This window comes from Emys orbicularis, chromosome 4 (assembly GCF_028017835.1).
Source record: "Emys orbicularis isolate rEmyOrb1 chromosome 4, rEmyOrb1.hap1, whole genome shotgun sequence".
Lineage (NCBI taxonomy): Eukaryota > Metazoa > Chordata > Testudines > Emydidae > Emys > Emys orbicularis.
The window spans coordinates 148,909,740-148,918,486 of NC_088686.1; positions in this window are offsets into that span (position 1 = coordinate 148,909,740).

Below are 8,747 nucleotides of genomic sequence, written 5' to 3' on the forward strand. Positions count from 1 at the left end.
ACAAAGCCTTATGGAAGATGGTGTCTTGGCCTGAGCGTGCACACACGGATGCACACGCACCCTCGCTCTCTGTGCGCCAGCCTGCTGCAAGGCCTTGCCTTGGGCGGCTTGGTTCATTCCAGGGCAGGCCCTCAAAGGAGCACCCCGTGCTGCAGGAGCACATAGAGATGGCGAGGGGAGCTGCGCCGCTATACAAGGGCACGGCCGCGTTTCTCAGACACATGCTGACATTTTAGGAACATGCCTCCAAGCACCAAACCAACTCCTCAAGCTCCCCAGACCAAGCACCAAATTCACGGCCACACCAAAGCCCCAGCACATTTGAACAGACTGAGTGCTGTGTTCTCTCTGCCCCTGAAGTCCTTGGGGCAGCTCCCACATGCGGCACTTCCTTCTGCCTATTGCATACAGTGCCCCTGTGGGGCGGAGCTGAAAAATCTGTTCCAGTGGGGTATAGACTCAGAGTAGGGGCTTGGCTCAGGGGCTTCTAAAAGCAGTAGTATCAGCCAAGGACTCAGGCGCTCTGGGTTCTGTTCTTGGCTCTTCCACTGAGCTGCTGGGTGACCTTGGGCAAGTCACTTTCCCTTTGCCGTGTCTCTTTAGATTGTGAGTGCCCCGGGGCAGGGATTGTCTCATGCTCCCTGTGTGTACAGCACCTAGTACAATATGGCCTCATTCTCCACTGGGACCCGCAGATGCTATTGTTCTGGAAATAATGCTAGTAATAACAGATACCTCTCCTTATTACTGGCACCAGAGAACCACAGTTTGGTCTTATTGTGTGAAACATCCATTTTCTGCCTTTGCTCTGCTTCCCACTGCTCTGAATTTACTGCTGAGCTTTCACAGTGCAAATACAGCAGAGGGCATCTCTCCCCTACACACAGCCCCAGCGGGCTGCGCCTCATTGCTCCTGTGCTCGCTTGTCTCAGCTCACCCCATATTCCATTGTCTGCCTCAGGGTCACTACCTGTCCCCAGCTCTGCTCAGGTCTCGTCTCTCATCCTTCCTAAGGGCCCAATTTTGCAAAATTCTCCTTTGCCTCTTTGGGACTTCTGCCTAAGCGAAGATGGCAAGATTGGATAAACCAATTCCTTACCTAGCCACGATTCAGGGAAGTTTTTAAGCACACACTTAAGTCAACCTCTATTCAGGACAGCACTGAAGCATGAAGTCCCACTGAGTTACGTACATGCTGAAGCACTGTCCTGAATCAAGGACTCTAGATTGCCAAGAGACCAAAGTCTGTTACAAGCCAGCATCACAGTCTGGTTCAGACATGCTGATGGATGAATTACAGAATGCTCCAGGACTTGGTTGGAGGAAACCCCCAGACAGGGCCGGCTCTGGCTTTTTGGCCGCCCCAAGCAAAAAAAAAAAAACAGGGCGGCCAGAACGGCAAAGCAAAAAAGAAAAAAACTTGTGGCACGGCCGGAGTGTGGATGCAGGGGGACCGGCTTGGGGCGGGGGGGAGGGAAAGGGCGAGGGAGCGGGCGGGAGAGAGAGAGAAGGGGGCGGCCAGGGCTACAGCAGGGGCGCTGCCACGCGGCCCCTCCCGCTGCGCCGCCTCCTGCCACCTGCCGCAAGGGCTCCACTCCGGTCAGCAGGGAGGGAAGGAAGAGGACTGCCCTGCAGGGTGCTCTGGTTGTCCGTGCCGCCGCCCCCTACAGGGCGGTCGGAGCGGAACAAAAAAAAAAGCAGCCGTGCCGCCCTAGGATTGGGCAGAATGCCGCCTCGAACAATCTGCCGCCCCAAGCACCAGCTTCCTCAGCTGGTGCCTGGAGCCAGCCCTGCCCCCAGAAATGCTCTTTGCAAAACCAGGCTGGCTCCATGGTGGGGTTTGTGGCCCATCCACTCCCTGCACCAACAGGGAGAGCAGAGACGGTGCCAAAATGGAAAACATCGAGGGGGAAATGACCCAGGCTTAGCCGAGACTCAGAAAAGGTTTGGTTTGAATTCCAGGCCCACATCTGAGTTGCTCTTATTTTATCTGAACCAGGTAAGCGTCACTAGCATGAAACACCAAGGCCAAGAAGTGTAGGAGTGAGACTTTGTGCTAGTCCATCCTGTGGCTATCAGAACAGTGCCGGCTGTGCCAAAGCACAGGTGCTACCACATGACAGGGCAAATGATGGACCAAGTTACAAGCCAGTTCCAGCTCCTTTGCTGCCTGCTGCACAGTGCTGCACTGTTGTTATTTATGATCTCTGCATTTTATCCGCAGCCTGAGGCCAGGACTGCAGAAGACTGAGGCCCACACCAGAGATACCTCTTTCACCCACTAACCCCAACCCGCCCCAAGCTGAGGTTTTACCCTGAGAAGGGAGAAGAGTGAGACACTCTGTTCATTAGCTATTGCTATGGATTTTATGCGGAAGGCGCCCAGATATTATGGTGATGGGCAGCACTATAAGACCCTGTGATAGAGACCACTGGGTCCAGTGGTCTGTCTTTCCAGCATTATCAACTCCAGGTTCCCTGTCATATTCCACACATCTATTTCAGCTCTGGCCTCAGCTGAGAGAGGCGAGAAAGGTGCAAAAGGTGACCCAGCCTCCCACCTGGCCCTGCCTGTGAATTGCTCTCCTTGACCTGTGGGTGTAAAGATTCATCTGATATCGGAATTCTCCGGTAGCATTCAGGAGCAAAGTGGAGAGGCCCTGCTCCCGGTGGCTGCAGCCGGGGCTGGATGTGGGAGCCACTGGGAGCAGGAGGCAGCTGCTGCCAGTGTCTGAGTGTTCTAGATGGAGGAAAATGTCAGTGAAGTGGGGACTTGGGCACTGCAGCCGGTGAATTACCAGGTCAGGTCAAGACGCTTTCCTTTGGCCAGGGGAAGGGGCATCCCCCTCCCAGCAAAGAGAGCCCCGCTCTGCTGCGCTCAGAGAACTACCCCCATTCTGAACAAGCCTTGCAAGCTTGTCTGGCTCTGAGCAGTATCAGCAGGGACAGGGTTAGAGAGCAAACCTGCTGTTCCCTAGGTAGAGCCCCATTCTCCAGAAGGGCAGGCTGAGGCCCAGAGAGGGGAGGGAGGAGCAGAGCCTATCAGGCCAGCACTGCGTGTGCTGCCCTGTCCTTTGGCAGTCACAGATAACGGACACAGCTTCTGTTGTTGCCTTCCACCCTGCAAACCCCACGCTCTGTTTTGCTGAACTTTGCTCCAGCTTTTACGTCAGTTAGAAAGGTGCAGCCTTTGGATCCCGTTCCAGGTTCAGGCGACTTCAAACCACAAATCCTGCTGCCTCGGAGGCTGCTGACAGAACTCTCCTTGGCTTCCTTGGGACCAGGATCCGGGCCAGTAGGATTAAGGCCTTTTGCTAAAAAACAAACAAACAAACAAAAAACCACCTTTGTTTGCAGTTAAGGTTAAATGCTCCTTTCCCTGAAACAACCCGTCCCACATGCCCCCATCCACAACCTGTCAGAAGTGGGGCCAGTGTCTGAAACACATCCCCAACAAATCCTAAGCTGCAGGGTCTGCCTCAGCACAGCTGAGACATGTGGAGGGCTTGCAGTCATTGTATCCCTACACTGAGACCTTCAGACTGGGGCAAATGGGAAAAGAGAGACTATTATCCAGAGAGCAAAGCCCTGGGCTGGGCATGTCTCCCTTGAACTAGGCTCCTTCCCGAGCCAGATCCTGCAATGAATGATGAACCTGTGATAACACCACAGTTTCTTGCTATGGAAATGATTGTGATGTCACCAATCCAACAGTCTGACTTCACTGCAGGATCCAATCAAAAGAGCAGATTTGGGGAGGAAGGGGTAGGGAAGGGCCAAAATCTGAAGTCCAAAATCATCTTTGATAATGAGGAAGAAGGCACATGGCAACAACCTGCTAGGTGAAAAGCACAACCCCATGTGTCACAGGGTGAACTCTTCTCTGTAACACAGAACCGTGAGTCAGTGTAAGGGAGTCTAAAAAGTACCGTAAAATAAACTTTTTAAAAGATGCTTTGCTCTGATTTGGAGCTGAAAATGCAAATTTTAATGAAAGGGTTTTTTAATTTTTAAAGACTAATTTCCTGAAGTGCCACTGAATTTAAATATCATTTAAAGATTACAAAATAATGGCCATGTTTTACTGTTAAATTTATCAATGTATTTGGCCTCAGCACTGGGATAAATATTAAATTGTTCCTAATTTATTTCTCATAAAATCTAATTTAGGCAGATCGTTAATGCTTGATTTCATAGTCTCTGAAGAGGGCCGTCCCTACCATTAAAAATAACTAGACCATTAACTCAGAGCCGCCTGTTTGCTTAAGAGAGAAAATAATCTCCTCCTCCAGCTGTCACCATACCCTCTTGGAGCAGGCCTGGGGGGCAGGGGAGGGGTGTATGTCTGGCCTCCTCAGAGCCTCACCTGTGTCTGTGCCCAGAGCGCGGAGGTTTGCATGTGGGATCGTGGGCACTGTGACGGTGCTGGCTGTAGTACCCTGGACACCGAAGGTTCTGCAACATGGAGAAGGCTGCAGGCTTAACCTGTTCCTAGTAGGGTGACCAGATGTCCTGATTTTATAGGGACAGTCCTGATTTTTGGGTCTTTTTCTTATATAGGCTCCTATTACCCCCCACCCCCGTCCTGATTTTTCACATTTGCTGTCTGGTCACCCTGGTTCCTAGAGGGGAATTCCTGACATTGCTGGGCTGATGGACCATTGGCTCAGTAACTCGGGGGATATAGAACTGGGAGGAACGGGAGGCTCAGAGGGTGAGGTGGGTGGAGGAACGAACCTGTGCAGAAGACCCCTCCCGCTGTATATGTGTGCCAAGTCCCACCCTGTGTGCAAACAGAGGATTAAAGGTACACGTGGTAATAAAGTAACAGACTGTGGCCTGGTCTACACTAGATAATTAGATCGGTTTAACTACATCAGTCAGGGGAGTGATAATCCACCCCCTGAGTCGCACTGTTAAGCTGACCTAAGTCCCCACACAGACAGCGCTAGCTCGCCAGAAGAGTTCTTCCATCGACTTAGCTACTGCCCCTTGGGGAGGTGGATTACCCACGTGATGGGAGAACCCCTCCCGGCAGTGTAGGTGGCGTCTGCACTGAAGCACTACAGCTACGCACCTGCAGCCACTGCAGCGTTTTGAGTGTAGATAAGCCCCGTGTGTGTCTGTGACTGGGACCATGACAACAGGCGAGGCTGAAGCTGAAGCAGCACCCTGTGACAGGCACTTTGTCCCCCGATGTCCAGGACCAATGCAGTTTACTGCTAAGCCTTTTTGCTGGGGAAGCTGCTCTGCTTTTAAATGCCTTTCTTCAGTACGTTGTTGCCGGCACCGGTGCCTTTTGGAAAAATGCTGGACCATATTCTTCCCTGGTACAACTCCATTAACTCGAGCTGACTGTGGTCAGTGAATGCCAAGCACTCGAGGAAGTGAACATATTTCATTCCTGGAGTGGGGGCCCATACCTCTGCAAACCCTAAGCTGGGCTCCAAAGCTCCAGCAGACACTTGCATGTTGCAATGATCCTCTGGGAAAAGCAGCCCTGGCACTCCATTAGGAACACTGTGCCTTGGAGCAGTGTTTAGTCATTGCTGAGGGCTGGCTGGTGCTAGGTACAGAAAGGGATTCCAGTGACTAGGTCATTCTCAGTGGTTTGAGCATTGGCCTGTTAAACCCAGGGTTGTGAGTTCAATTCTTGAGGGGGCCATGTAGGGATCTGGGGCAAAAATCTGATCTGTTTGGGGATTGGTCCTGCTTTGAGCAGGGGGTTGGACTAGATGACCTCCTGAGGTCCCTTCCAACCCTGATATTCTATGATTAGCAAGAGAAAATGGTAGAGGATTTGAGACTGTCAAGTTTAATTTAAGATACAGTGAGCAAACATTTGAGAGATCAATGCAGAAGTTGTAAAGCGTATTGATGTCAGCATGTGGGTGACTTGTGTACAAGAAGCTGAGCTAAAATCAGGAAGGGTAGAGGAATGGACTTGGGTCATAGCAGGAAAATGAGCGAGGCAGGTTGATTTCTCCATAACGTCTCGTTCATTTCAGGTAATTACTGCTAATAATATCCACGTTCATCCCAAAGGATCCAAATAACATACAAACGATGCACAGGAATCAATGGCCCACCAGTGAAATGCAGACCCTTCTGGGGTGGAAGTTGGCAGCTGATTAACAGCATACAGGGTACACAACCATTTGGCACAAGAAGTGTAAAAGAATACCAAATATCCATTCTAAACTACAGTTCTTCTCGTTGTTTTTGCTGATACAGACTAACACGGCTACCACTCTGAGTTCTGCCTCCTTCAATCTCACTAATATCAGCATCTGACCAGAACACAATACTCCAACTGTTGCAGCAAATGCCATGGAAACTTTCATGCCCACAAGTGTCAGGGCCTCAGGTTTGCATCCAGCTGAAAAAAGTGGGCTTCAAATTAGTCACAAGCTTCTGTACTGTAAAGAAACCCACACGCATGTGTAGAGACACACACACCACTGCTGCATATGTTACTGAGTCCAGACATTTCAGGCACTGTGATGTTTTTATTCTGTGACCTTTAAAACAAATTTCATAGTTAAAAGTCCCAGGATCAGAAGTGGAGATAATACAAATTTCATATTTTGGTGCTGTTTTTAATTAAAAGAGTTACCTGGCTCCCCTGCCAGGCAGCTGCCACTTCCCAAACATGTAGGTTCTTTTCACTGAACTTTGTTACCTTGTGTCAAAGGGCTGTTTGCAGGCTTTGTGGATGATGGAAAGTGCTTTTCCTAACTTTCATCATAATGGGCATAGCAATAACCTGGGCCAGTATGAGGCAGCTGCTGTCTGCATGGTCTCACTCACCCCACCGACTAGTAGTGTGCTACTGTCACCTAGTGGTGCTCAGAGGAATGGAGAAGTGTCAAGTGCAACAAACACTTCATTTTTTGTACTTGATTTGGCTCCAGAGGGCTGAGATTATAAATCCACATAAGCAAAGAAATTCAAAGCTCACATATTTACTACAGGAGCCTACCTTAGCCTCCTTGGGCACAGCAAGGTGACTGCATGGCCGTTGTTAACTGGAACGTGTCCACGGCCAGTGTTCTTAGCTCCTAGTAGCAGTTTCCCCAGGTGTGACTGGCTTCATGCATTAGCTGTCGATGTGAGACTATGTCCAACAATACTCCAGGGCAGTGCTGTGGGGAATCCATGGAGAGTAACAGAGTTTAAGGGCAGGAGAGACCAGCAGATCCTCTAGTCTTACCTCCAGTACATCACCAGCCACCACCACCCACTAAACCCAGCAAGCGTCTCATCTGACGAGAGCCTCAGTAAACCAGCAGCCCTCACTAGAGCTGGCTGAATAAAAAGCATCAAGGCCAAGATTTCCTAAAGTGACCAGTGGTTGGGAAGCCTCAGTTTTTGTGCCCAGCTTGAGACACCCGAAAGGGACCAAATTGCAAGCAAGTGCTGAGTACCCACCACTGAAAAACCCCGTAAGATGCCCTGATCTGGTACCTGCTCCTGGAAATCTCAGCCTAAATAACTACTTTGATGAGTGTCCTTGATAAAACATTCCACAAGCCCTTCTTTTCATCACCTGCCCAGCTCTTATAACCCAGCTCGCTAAATCAGTTAGGGGGGAGATTTCAGTGACCCTCAGGAGTCTGTCCCTTCTCAAGCATGAATGTGGGAGATGCGTACTTCCTGAGGGGACGGCTGGTCACTCCGGGCTCATCCTCTGGCAGACGAGTGTAGCTAGAACGCACAATCCTCATCCAAAGCGCACACCCGGCTAGATTGGCTTTTCCATGCTCTGCCCCTCATTCCTATACATTGAGCATGGGCTGTTATATATTCCTTAGAAGTTCAGCACTGGAATAGATCTGGAGCAAGGGGCTTGGGAAACATGTCCCCAGCCAATCATGCTGCTGGAGCTGCAGCTGAGGCTGGGTTTCCCCCCATCCTTCATCCTACCCACCAATGTGCCTGCCATAAAAAGCAAAGCCAGGGTCGCAAAATTCCCCTGGAGGTTTGCAGAGTCTCCTCTCCCAGAGGTTTCATGCTGCTGTGACTACACTGACGTCAATGGAGCTACTCCGGATTTACACTGCTGCAAGTGAGAGGAGAATCAGGCTTGTTCTGTTTGAAAAACTTCTGTGTAGAGCAGGAGCACCGCCAGCCTAGGGCGGCAGAAGGTCCCACCCTGAAATGCTGCCCCCCACAGAGGCGGCGGAAGGTCCCGCCGCCGAAATACCGCCGCGGTCGCTGCGCCCCAAACTGTTAATGGGTTGCGCCGGCCCTGGTATAGAGGCAGGGCCTCTCCTCTGATGGCAACTGGCTTCGCTGAGACTAAAGCTGCTGGTGTAACAGAGCAGTCCCATTTCTGATCCTGCAGGTCAGGACCAGCTGAACACGTGGGACGGGTTTCCATTAAGATGTAAATTCCTGCTGCCATGGCAATGCTCTTGTAAATGCAAATCCTGGAGGAAAGGGTTGTTAAAGAGACCTGCACTCCTTGTGCTTTGGTTCCAGACTCTCCTCTCTCCCCACTTGGCTCTTTCTGTGACAAATCTGGAATGATTAGCCAAGTAGTTTCAACAGCTCCTTAGTCGGTACAGATAAGACTAAGACTTTGCCCCTCCCTGAGCAACTCCTGCCTTTGCAATATGATCTGTAGGTTTGCACAGATGCTAGGATACCTGCCAGGAGCAATGGACTCAGCTGTCCTCTGCAGTGACTTTTCTCTGATTGTTCAGGCTTGCTTCCATTCAGATCATGGTCTTCCGACCCACAGC